This window comes from Hypanus sabinus, chromosome 6 (assembly GCF_030144855.1).
Source record: "Hypanus sabinus isolate sHypSab1 chromosome 6, sHypSab1.hap1, whole genome shotgun sequence".
In the NCBI taxonomy this organism is placed as follows: Eukaryota; Metazoa; Chordata; class Chondrichthyes; order Myliobatiformes; family Dasyatidae; genus Hypanus; species Hypanus sabinus.
Genome location: NC_082711.1, coordinates 15445350 through 15457652, shown reverse-complemented (window position 1 = coordinate 15457652; position 12303 = coordinate 15445350). Strand labels below are relative to the sequence as shown.

The 12303-nt window shown below is 43.0% G+C and overlaps 1 long non-coding RNA gene across 1 annotated transcript in view; it reads left to right on the top strand.

Moving 5' to 3' along the window:
• Window positions 1-12303, top strand: part of LOC132394966 (uncharacterized) — a 64850-nt gene that overhangs the window by 47450 nt on the left and 5097 nt on the right. Inside the window, exon 3 of the long non-coding RNA XR_009512464.1 lies at window positions 3987-4162. This is a non-coding gene — a long non-coding RNA (uncharacterized LOC132394966). The remainder of the gene's footprint in view (window positions 1-3986; window positions 4163-12303) is intronic.

Here is a 12303-nt window from a genome sequence, read left to right as displayed (position 1 = left end):
CACATCTGTTTCTCATCTTGGCTCTATGCCTCCATAACCTCCTTCCTCACTCCAAAGTATCCACCTAGGGGTATCTTATGGGCAAGGTTCAAAATTCCATTCCTTGACAACACTAAATCTGCTTTGTCTCCCTTATTTTCCTTAGCTCCACTATTGTCCGCTTTACCATCCTCTCCTTTACTCTCCTTAACCCCACTATCCTTTTCCTCCTCATCCAGTAACCCCTTCTGAAACAAGATCAGTTAAAACGTCTCTGCTGGATCAACACAGGACTCATTTAAACTGGATCCTGTCTCAGCCGCCTTTCTAGACATGCTGCGAGTTATAGTGCAGGCGGGATAAATCTTGGAATCTGTGGGCGGGTCCTCAGCACTTACAGGCTTGCTTGTCAGCTTCACTGCTGAATACACATCACCACCTGCAAGATCATTACCAAGTAGGAAGTCCAAACCGTCCATCGGTAGTTCTGACCGCACCCCTATTTCGACTGGTCCAGATACCAGGTCACATTTCAGAAATATCCTGTGCAAAGGTATGGCCTCAGTTCCTTTTCCAATACCTTTTAACACATTTACCTCCCCAGTCTCGGTCTCAGCACCAAAGTCTAACACTTTTCTTAGAATCAATTTCTGACCAGCCCCAGTATCTCTCCAGATCCGCACTGGAACTGGGGTTTCTCCTTCCTTCACAGATACCATCCCCTCTGAAATAAACCTCCCATGCCCCTCTTGGGCTCTATCTAACCTCGCCTTCCCCATTAGTCTGCTGACCAGCTCAATGTAACCAGTTGGAGTTGTTGTCTTTCCCTTTCCTATCTCCTTCTTCGGAGCAAAGCACTTAGATGCTATGTGGCCCGCTTTCCCACAATAGTAACACATAAAGTTGGGAACCTTCTTGCCAGCCTGCTTTTCCTCCTCCTTGCCTTTTCCGGTATCTCCTGGCTTATTCTCTGCCTTAGCCAGTGGACTTTCTCTACCGTCCCTACTGCCTCTCTGGTAGCTCTTATTTGGGGAAAATTTTACCTTGTGGGTTAAGGCATACTCGTCTGGTAACTTGGCAGTCGCAGACAGAGTCTCTGTCTCCTTCTCATCCAAGTACGTCCTCATACCTTCAGGGATGCAACTTTTAAATTGCTCGATGATCATCAGCTGTTGCAGCCTATCAAAATTTCCATTGACCCCTTTTGAGGTGCACCACCGATCCCAATACATTTCATCTCACGGGCAAACTCTAAATACGTGTGGTCCCACAGCCTCCTCAAATTCCGGAACTTATGCCGGTACACCTCTGGAACCAACTCATAACTCCTCAGTATAGCCCTTTTTACTTCATCATAATCTTTAGACTCATCCATAGCCAATGCCGAATATGCTTGCTGAGCCTTCCCCCTTAGTACACTCTGTAACAGAACAGCCCACTTCTCCTTAGGCCAGTTCTGATTCAAAGCAACTTTCTTAAAATGGAGGAAATACCTATCGACATCCATCTCCTCGAATGGGGGTACCAACTTAATCTCCTGACCAATCTTGAACCCCCTGTTTGGGTCTGCTGCCTGGTCCCTTCCCTGCGATACCTTTAACCTTTCTTTTTCCAGCTCAAACTGCTTCTCTTTCTCTCTTTCCTCCCTCTGTTTATCAGCTTCTTCTCTCTGCCTTTCAGCTTCTTCCTTCTCCCTTTCTCTCTCTGTCTCCAGCTGCCTTAACTAGAGTTCATGCTCCCTTTTCTCCTTCTCCTCAGCCAACCTTAATATTTCTAACTGTAACTGAAGCTCACTCTCGGTTGGTTTCCTCTCAGGAAACAGCTTCAATACATCCGACGGGAACACATCTCGGGATACATAATACACAGTTATTGCTCTCTGTATTTCCAACTTTCTCTTCACGGGTTTCACCACCGAGAGATTCAATTGTTTTGCAATACTAAGCAATTCCACCTTTCTGGCATCCTCTAGTGCCCCCGTAGTTGGTTCCTTTAAAAAATTGTCAATCTCCATCTCCGCTAGTTTCCCATCTGGTTATCCACACAACCAGATTAGATAAGGGACTTCTATCCCAATTCACCGCCCCCCCCCCCATTTTGTAATCCAATCCCGGGCGAGCCCCCATTTTGTTACGTACCCCATAACTGGGTTTATAGACCAGCAGAAATAGGAGAATCCATTAGAGTCTGGTGGTACTGAAAACTAAAGGTGTTTATTAGTAAAGTAAGCAAAAACAGTATCAATAATACAAATAAAACAGGTTAGCAACAATAAACCTAGAAGTGTAAGAATAATAATCAATAATAAGAAACAAGCTCTATCAATGCCTAGGGGTAAATGATTTGTCATAGAAGAGTATAAAGTCAGTTCAGTTCATGTATGCTGAGGTAGTTGTGGTTGTTGTATTGTAATTTGTTGGAGAGAAAGAGAGAGAAAGCGAGCAAGAGATTGAACAGCTGCAGTCAGCAAACCTTCTGTTGTATTCTGATTCCGTTGTGCCATTGTGGTCATTCGGTTATGACCCCTCCATTCTCGGCTAGACCGTTCTTCTGTGGTGGACTCGTCACTCTGGCATGAGTGGACACTCACACAAGTCCCCACTGGCCCTGCCGTCGCACTGTGAACTTTGTTGACCAATCTCCTGATTCGGTCCTCAAAGCCCCCACCTTCCTGTGGGTGCACAACACTTGGTCAGTGTCCACTGGTGTGCCTGAGGGTGTCTCCCCACACCTGTCTTTTATCCCCACTGACGGGGTATCAGCCATCCATCAACTCAAAATGACTATGTCCATCAAACAAGGCCACTCCTGCTGTCTCCTCAGGAATGTTAATGAGCAAAATAACTTCCTTGTAGTGAAAGATAAACAATCAGTGAAGAAGCCATAATACATAAATCAAATGTGTGTCTCTCTCTTTCTTATCTGTAGCAGATGTCTCTACCTCTGTTCTTCATCTCTTTCTCTCATTAGCAGCATAGCTATAGCAATAGTTCATAGTTCTCAAAGGGGGGGAATGGTTAACTCTGCACCCCATTTCCATCAGGTCTGTTCAGCACTCATAACAGAAGAATGGGCAAAAAGTGGCAGATAGAATAGTATTGGGAAATGTATGATAATGCATTTTGGTAAAAGGCACAATAGTCCGAACTATTATCTAAATGGGGAGAAAATTTAAACATCACAGGTGCAAAGGGATTTAAGAGTCCTTGTGCAAGATTCCCAGAAAGTTAATTTACAGGTTGAGTCTTTGATAAAGAAGGCAAATGCAAAGCTGGCATTTATTTGAAGTGGTATATAATATAAAACAAGCAGGTAATGTTGAAGCTGTATAAGACATTAATCAGGCCACACTTGGAGTATTGTCAACAGTTTTGGGCCCCTTTTCTCAGAAAGTATGTATTGTCATTGGAGAGAGGCCAGAGGAGGTTCATGAGGATGATTCCAGGAATGAAGGGGTTAACATATGAGGAGTGTTTGGCAGCTTTGGGGCTGTACTCACTAGAAGTTAGAAGAGTTCGTGGGGATCTCATTGAAACCTACCGAATGTTAAAAGGACGCAATGAGGAGAGGATGTTTCCTATGGTGGGAGTATCCAGAACTGGAGGGCACAGTCTCAAAATTGAGGGGTGATCTTTTAGAACAGAGGTAAAGAGAATTTTTTTAACCAAAGAGTGGTGAATCTATGGAATGTGCTGCCTCAGAATGCAATGGAGGCCAAGTCCACAGGTATATTCAGGGCAGAAGTTGATAGCTTCCAGGTTGCTTGGAGCATCAAGGGATATGGTGAGAGAGCAGGTGTTTAGGTTTGAATGGGATCTGGGATTAGCCATGAAGAAATGGCAGAGCAGACTTGATGGGCTGAATAGCCTCATTCTGCTTTTATGTCTTATAGCCTAAAGAAACAGCAAGCTGTTTTCAATGGGATTGAAATAAGCAGAAATCAAATTATCCCATTAGCTATCTTGGTTAGGTGGTTATTTGACAGGATTTTACTTCATTTTATTTAGAAATACAGCATGGTGACAGGCCCTTCCAGCCCAATGATCTCATGTCACCCAATAACACTCGTGACCAATCAACCTACAAACCCAATACGTCTTTGGAATGTGGAAGGAAATAGGAGAACCCGGAGGAAATCCACGAAGTCATGGGGAAAACATACTAACTCCTTACAGAATTGAATGTGAGTTGAATTGACTTCATTTCTTACATCCTTCAAATACATGAGGAGTAAAAATCTTTACGTTACGTCTCTGTTCAAATGTGCAATGTGCGATTATAGTAATTTATAATAAATATTATGTACAAGAGAAAGGTCAATATATCATAGAAATACAGTAGCGTCAGCATAAATTAAGCAGTCTGATGACCTGGTGGTAGTAGCTGTCCTGGAGCCTGTTGGTCCTGGCTTTTATGCTGTGGTACCATTTCCCAGATGGTAGCAGCTGAAACAGTTTGTGGTTGGGGTGACTCAGGTCCTCCAATAATCCTTCAGGCCCTTTTTACACACTTGTCTTTGTAAATGTCTTGAATAGTGGGAAGTTCATATCTACAGATGCGCTGGGCTGTCTGCACCACTCTCTGAAGAGTCCTGCGATTGAGGGACATACAGTTTCCATACCAGGCAGTGATGCAGGCAGTCAGGATGCTCTCAATCATGCCCCTATAGAAAGTTCTTAGAATTTGGGGGACCATACCAAACTTCCTCAACCATGTGAGGTGAAAGAAGCACTATTGTGCCTTTTTTACTACACAGCCAGTATATACAGACAACGTGAGATCCTCAGTGATATTTATGCTGAGGAACTTAAAATTGTTCACCCTCTCAACCTCAGATCCATTGTTGTCAATTGTTGCCTGTCTCCATTCCTCCTGTAGTCCACAACCAGCTCCTTTGTTTTTGCAACATTGAGGGAGAAGTCAGGGTGATGACATCCTCTCTGTAGGCTGCTTCATTATTATTTGAGATTAGGCCAATCAGTGTACTGTCATCAGCAAATTTAATTAGCAGATTGGAGCTGTGGGTGGCAATACAGCCATGGGTATACAGAGAGTAAAGGAGGCAGCTTAGTACACAGCCCTGAGGGGTTCCTGTGTTGATGGTCAGAGGGGAGGAGGTGAAGGAGCCAACTCTTACCACCTGCCAGCGATCTGACAGGAAGTCCAGGATAAAGCTACACAAGGCAGGGTGAAGGCCGAGGTCTCTGAGCTTCTTGTCAAGCCTGGAGGGAATTACGGTGTTGAATGCTGAACTGTAGTCCAAGAACAGCATTCTCACATAAACATCCCTCTTCTCCAGGTGTGTGTTGTTGGTGTTTTAATAGTGTCAGCTAACTGCTATGCACTGAGGAGTATGGTAGAACCAAGAGACCTGGGAATACAAGTATATAATTAGTTGAAAATGGCATCACAGGTAGAGAGGGTCATAAAGCTTTTGGCACATTGGTCTTCATAAATCAAAAGTTTTGAGTACAGAAGATGGGATGTTATGTTGAAGTTGTATAAGAAGTCGGTAAGGCCAAATTTGGAGTACAGTACTGTTTGCATTTTTTGGTCACCTACCTACATGAAAGATATAAACAAGGTTGAAATAGTGCAGAGAAAATTTACTTCACTTCCTAAAAGCAGATGTGTCAATCATGTTAGAAGCAATTGAAGATAAATGGGATTGGCAAACACATCCAAACTACCATGTATGAGTGATGCAAGGACAGGTAGAGATTTTCTAGTGGCAGAAACAATTGTGTGAATTCTTCAGTTCAAGATGCACCCTTATGAGTTTTTCAGTAGCAAATTGCTTTAAAGAGTAATTTATTCCCTTACTGCTAGGTTGGGACCTGGGTCTGTGAATAATGGCTATCCTGCGTTAAAATAAACCATGCAGAAGCAACTTTCACTTGACAATATTACAGAGCAAACACTGCAAGTGAAACGCAAAGGACTATCATTAAAAGGACAAACATACCACAGATGTTGAGTGCCAGGTTGTCGCTGCGGCACCACTCCCCTAGTTGGCATAACTCACTCCTGTACACCCTTTCATCACTACCTGAGATTCTACCAACAATGGTTGTATCGTCAGCAAATTAAAAGATGGTATTTGAGCTATGCCTAGCCACACAGTCATATGTATATAGAGTGTTGTGTGCAGTTCTAGTCACCTCTCTGTATGTGTGATTGCACTTAAGCGTGTACAGAGGAGATTCACCAGGATGTTGCCTGAAATAGAGAATCTTAGTTATTGGAAGACCTGACCAGGAATAGTATTATAGCTCTGTGTGTGGGATGCCATGTCTAATGAATTGTGTGGAGGTTTGCAAAGAGGTAACTAAAGGGATAGATCAGAGTTGTGGACATAAAAATTACTATAATTTACACAATAAATTTGGATGAATTTTATTCAAGGGGTGAATAATGAGTTAGAATTCATGAGTTCATGGACTTCAGAAATCTGATGGTGGAGGGGTAAAGGCTGTTCTTAAAACCTCAAGTGTAAGTCATCAGGCTTCTGTACCTCTTCCCCAATGGTAATAATGTGAAGAAGGCATGCGCCAGAAGAGATTCGCCAGAAATTTAATCCAGATAGATGTGAGGTAATGCATTTTGGGAGTTCTAATAAATATAGGACGTTGACCATGAATGGTAAAAATATAGGATGAAGGAAGGAACAGAGGGAGTGTAGGGTTTTGCAAATAAAACTAAGTGAGACTTTTAATGAAACCCGTGTAATGCCATGGTTAAGATTTCTACTCTATGCTGTGAGGTATTTCATTTCAGCAGTTTTCTGTAAAAGAGGTATGTCCTACTGATAGAATGTTTTAGTTTCGGCTAAATATAAGGAACCACGTCTTTCAACTTAGCTGTGTTGTGTCAGCCAATCAGGATGGTGGGATCAGGAGAAGGTTCCAGAGAGAGCTGGGCAGAGAGAGATTAGTAGTGGACAGTGGTTGGGTTTGTGGGAGATGCAGAGAGGAGAGGATCTGGGAGGATGCCTGGAAGATCCGATCCAAAGGGGAGACCCTACTGTAAGTAGTGCTTCATGAGACAAAGGAGTCCACAAAGTTAAGTTCTACCTGGTGATGAGAATTCAGTGCCATGACTAAAGCAATACACCCAACCATTACAGACTTGACAGCAGCTCCAACATTGTGTGCACATTTAGAATGGTTTAATTGTAATGGGCCCTTTTATTTATTTCTTTTTCTCAATTAACTGTTCGATAAAGCTGAAATTGGTAAATACACTTTCTTTATAATTTTATACAGTGTATGATTAAAATTAAGTTTTTCTTATTCTCATCAGAGTTAAGAGAGGCAGGACTGCGCAGACATGTGACGGCGGGCAGTGAAGCGGGGGAGATTTAAGAAGGGCAGAAATCCTGAATCGGTTTTTGTTTGGAGAAAGAAGTTGGAGGATAAGAACAGGAGTGCAGCGGGAGCCATCTTAAATTTTTCTTATTCTCATCGGAGTTAAGAGAGGCAGGACAGCACAGGCATGTGACAGCGGGCAGTGAAGCAGGGGAGATTTAAAAAGGACACAGCCTTATACAGCAGGCAGCGGAGTGAGCCGGAAGCAGAGTGAAGGCTTAAGGGCTTTGGCTCAATGAGCTTAGGTAGAAATGGGCAAGGCAAGGTAGGTTTAGGTTTCAGTTTTTCCTGTTATTTGAGGAAAGGGGAAGTTTGAGTGTGAGGGCAGCTTATTGTTCTTGGTGTCGGATGTGGAAGGTCCTGGAGTCTCCTAGCCTCCCGGAAGTCCACATCTGCACCAGGTGCGCCGAGCTGCAGCTCCTAAGGGACCGTGTTAGGGAACTGGAGCTGCAGCTCAATGACCTTTATCTGGTCAGGGAGAGTGAGGAGTTGATAGAGAGGAGTTACAGGCAGGTGGTCACACCAGGACCATGGGAGGCAGACAGGTGGGTCACGGTTAGGAAGGGGAAGAGTCAGGTACTAGAGAGTACCCCAGTGGCTGTACCCCTTGACAATAAGTTTGAGTACTTTTGGGGTGGGGGGGGTGGACAGCCTACCTGGGGCAAGTAACAGTGGCCATGCCTTCAGCACAGAGTCCGGCCCTGTAGCTCAGAAAGGTAGGGAAAGGAAGAGGAAGGCAGTAGTAATAGGGGACTCAATAGTTAGATAGGCGATTCTGTGGACATGATCAGGAGACCCGGATGGTAGTTTGCCTCCCTGGTGCCAGGGTTTGGGATGTTTCTGATTGCGTCCAAGATATCCTGAATTGGGAGGGTGAGGAGCCAGAGGTTGTGGTACATATAGGTACCAATGACATAGGTAGGAAAAGGGAAGAGGTCCTGAAAGGAGAATATAGGGAGTTAGGAAGGCAGTTGAGAAGAAGGACCACAAGGGTAGTAATCTCGGGATTACTGCGTGTGCCACGCGACAGTGAGAGTAGGAATGGAATGAGGTGGAGGAAAAATGCGTGGCTGAGGGATTGGAGCAGGGATTCAACTTTCTGGATCGTTGGGACCTCTGTTGGGGCAGATGTGACCTGTACAAAAAGGACAGGTTACACTTGAATCCTAGGGGGACTAATATCCTGGCAGGGAGATTTGCTAAGGCTACTGGGGAGACTTTAAACTAGAATGGTTGTGGGGTGGGAATCAATTTGAAGAGACTAGGGGAAAGGAGGTTACTTCACAAATAGAGAAAGCTAGAAGACAGTGTGTGAAGGAGGATAGGCAGGTGATAGAGAAGGGGAGTGCTCAGACTGAAGATGTAGGGGAGAAGGAAGAAAAAGATAATAAAGTAAGGGATAAACAGAGAGGAAGAGGTGGAGAGTTTCTTAAATGCATCTATTTTAATGCTAGGAGCATTGTAAAAAAGGTGGATGAGCTTAAAGCGTGGATTGATACCTGGAATTATGATGTTGTAGCTATTAGTGAATCATGGTTGCAGGAGGGGTGTGATTAGCAACTAAATATTCCTGGATTTCATTGCTTCAGGTGTGATAGAATCGGAGGGGCAAGAGGAGGAGGTGTTGCATTGTTTTTCTGAGAAAATATTACAGTGGTGCTTTGGCAGGATAAATTAGAAGGCTCATCTAGGGAGACTATTTGGGTGTGTTACGTGCCCCTTACCAGCAAAGATAGAAGTGCCCGTTGGAGTCTGGTACTATTTTCAAAACAGTGTTTATTAGTAAAAAATATACAAATCAATATCAACAATGCAAATATGTAGATAATACACTTTAGCAATACTAAACCTACAAGTGTGGCTATAATAATAATCAATAATAAACAAGCTCTATCGTTGAGGGGATAATGAATTGTCATATGTGAATATAAAGTTCAGTTCAGTTCATACAGGCTGAGGTAGTTGTTGGTCGATGTGTTGTAATTGTTGGAGAGAGAGAGAGGGCGAGCAAACAGTGACAGCCAGTCAAACCTTCCTTTACGTTCTTGATCCGTCGATGTGTTGTTGTGGCCAATCAGGTATGACCCCTCTGTCCTTTAGCTAGACCGTTCTTCTATGGTGGACTCGTCACCCAGGCAAGGGTGGACACACACACAAGCCCCACCGGCCTCGCTATAAACACTGAGTTAAAATTGACTGATCCTTCATTCGGTCTCCGATGCCCCACACTTTTCTCGTGGGTTCCAACACATAAACAGTGCTCACTAGTGTGTCTTTTGGTGCGTCTGAGGGGTGTCTCCCCAGACCTCACTTTTATCCCTACTCATGGGGTCTCAGGTGTCAATCAGTTTTGAATGGCTTAGCCCATCAAACCAGCCCACTCCAGCTATCCACTGAGGAATTTTAATGAACAGAGTAGTACCAAGTAAACAGCCCTCTCCGGAGCCGTAAGTCTTACAGGAGTCCTAATATGGTCTCTCTCCCCCGGTGTTATCTCTCCCTTGTCTGAAGCAAATGTTCCAGTCCCAGTATGTTTTGTTCCATCTCTTTCTCTCTCATTAACAGCCTGGCAACAGTAATGGTTTGTAATTCTCCCAGGGGAGGGGGACATGGGCAACCTTGCACCCTTCTGCCCATCAAAGCTGTTCATCCTTCATAACAGGTGGAATTGAGGAATGGGAAAGGTGTAGTAACACTTATAGGGGTGTATTATAAACCACCTAATGGTGAGAGAGAATTGGAGGAGCAAATTTGTAAGAAGATAGCAGATATTTGTAGTAAGCACAAGGTTGTGATTGTAGGAGATATTAATTTTCCACACATAGACTGGGAAGCCCATTCTGTAAAAGGAGTTTGTAAAATGTGTGCAGGATAGTTTTTTGCAGCAATACATAGACGTACTGACTAGAGAAGGGGCAGTGTTGGATTTTCTGTTCGGGAATGAGATAGGTCAGGTGACGGAGGTATGTGTTGGGGAGCACTTTGGATCCAGTGATCACAATGCCATTAGTTTCAATATAATTATGGAGAAGGATAGGTCTGGATCCAAGGTTGAGATTTTTGATTGGAGAAAGGCTAACTTTGAGGAGATGTGAGAGGATTTAGAAGGAGTGGATTGGGACAATTTATTTTATGGGGAGGATGTAAGAGAGAAACGAAGGTCATTTAAAGGTGAAATTTTGAGGGTACAGAATCCTTATGTTCCTGTTAGGTCGAAAGGAAAGGTTAAAAGTTTGAGAGCACCATGGTTTTCAAGGGATATTGGAAACGGTTCGGAAAAAGAGAGATATCTATAATAAATATAGGCAGCATGGAGTAAATTAGGTGCTCAAGGAATATAAAGAATGTAAAAAGAATCTTAAGAAAGAAATTAGAAAAGCTAAAAGAAGATACAAAGTTGCTTTGGCAATTAAGGTGAAAATAAATCCTAAGGGTTTCTACAGTTATATTAATAGCAAAAGGATAGTGAGGGATAAAATTGGTCCCTTAGAGAGTCAGAGTGGACAGCTATGTGTGGAGCCAAAAGCGATGGGGGAGATTTTGAACAATTTCTTTTCTTCGGTATTCACTAAGGAGAAGGATATTGAATTGTGTAAGGTAAGGGAAACAAGTAAGGAAGTTATGGAAACTATGACAATTAAAGAGGAGGAAGTACTGGCACTTTTAAGGAATATAAAAGTGGATAAATCTCTGGGTCCTGACAGAATATTCCCTAGGACCTTGAGAGAAGTTGGTGTAGAAATAGCAGGGGCTCTGACAGAAATATTTCAAATGTCATTAGAAATGGGGATGGTGCCGGAGGATTGGTGTATTGCTCATGTGGTTCCATTGTTTAAAAAGGGTTCTAAGAGTAAACCTAGCAATTGTAGGCCTGTCAGTTTGACGTCAGTGGTGGGTAAATTAATGGAAAGTATTCTTAGAGATGGTATATATAATTATCTGGATAGACAGGGTCTGATTAGGAACAGTCAACATGGATTTGTGCATTGAAGGTCATGTTTGACAAATCTTATTGAATTTTTTGAAGAGGTTATGAGGAAAGTTGATGAGGGTAGAGCAGTTTATGTTGTCTATATGGACTTCAGTAAGGCCTTTGACAAGGTTCTGCATGGAAGGTTAGTTAGGAAGGTTCAATTGTTAGGTATTAATATTGAAGTAGTAAAATGGATTCAACAGTGGCTAGATGGGAGATGCCAGAGAGTAATGGTGGATAACTGTTTGACAGGTTGGAGGCCGGTTACTAGTGGTGTGCCTCAGGGATCTGTATTGGGTCCAATGTTGTTTGTCATTTACATTAATGATCAGGATGATGGGGTGGTAAATTGGATTAGTAAGTATGCAGATGATACTAAGGTAGGTGGCGCTGTGGATAATGAAGTAGGTTTTCAAAGCATGCGGAGAGATTTAGGCTAGTTAGAAGAGTGGGCTGAACAATGGCAGATGAAATTTAATGCTGATAAGTGTGAGGTGCTACATTTTGGTAGGAATAATCCAACTAGGACATACATAATAAGTGGTAGGGCATTGAAGAATGCAGTAGAACAGAGTGATCTAGGAATAATGGATTCCCTGAAGGTGGAATCTCATGTGGATAGGGTGGTGAAGAAAGCTTTTGATATGCTGGCCTTTATAAATCAGAGCATTGAGTATAGGAGTTGGGATGTAATGTTAAAATTGTACAAGGCATTGTTAAGGCCAAATGTGGAGTATTGTGTACAGTTCTGGTCACCGAATTATAGGAAAGATATCAACAAAATAGAGAGTACAGAGAAGATTTATTAGAACGTTACCTGGATTTCAGCACCCAAGTTACAGGGAAAGGCTGAACAAGTTAGGTCTTTATTCTTTGGAGCGTAGAAGGTTGAGGAGGGATTTGATGGAGGTATTTAAAATAATGTGGGTGATAGATAGAGTTAACGTTGATAGGCTTTTTCCATTGAGAGTAGGGGTGTGACAC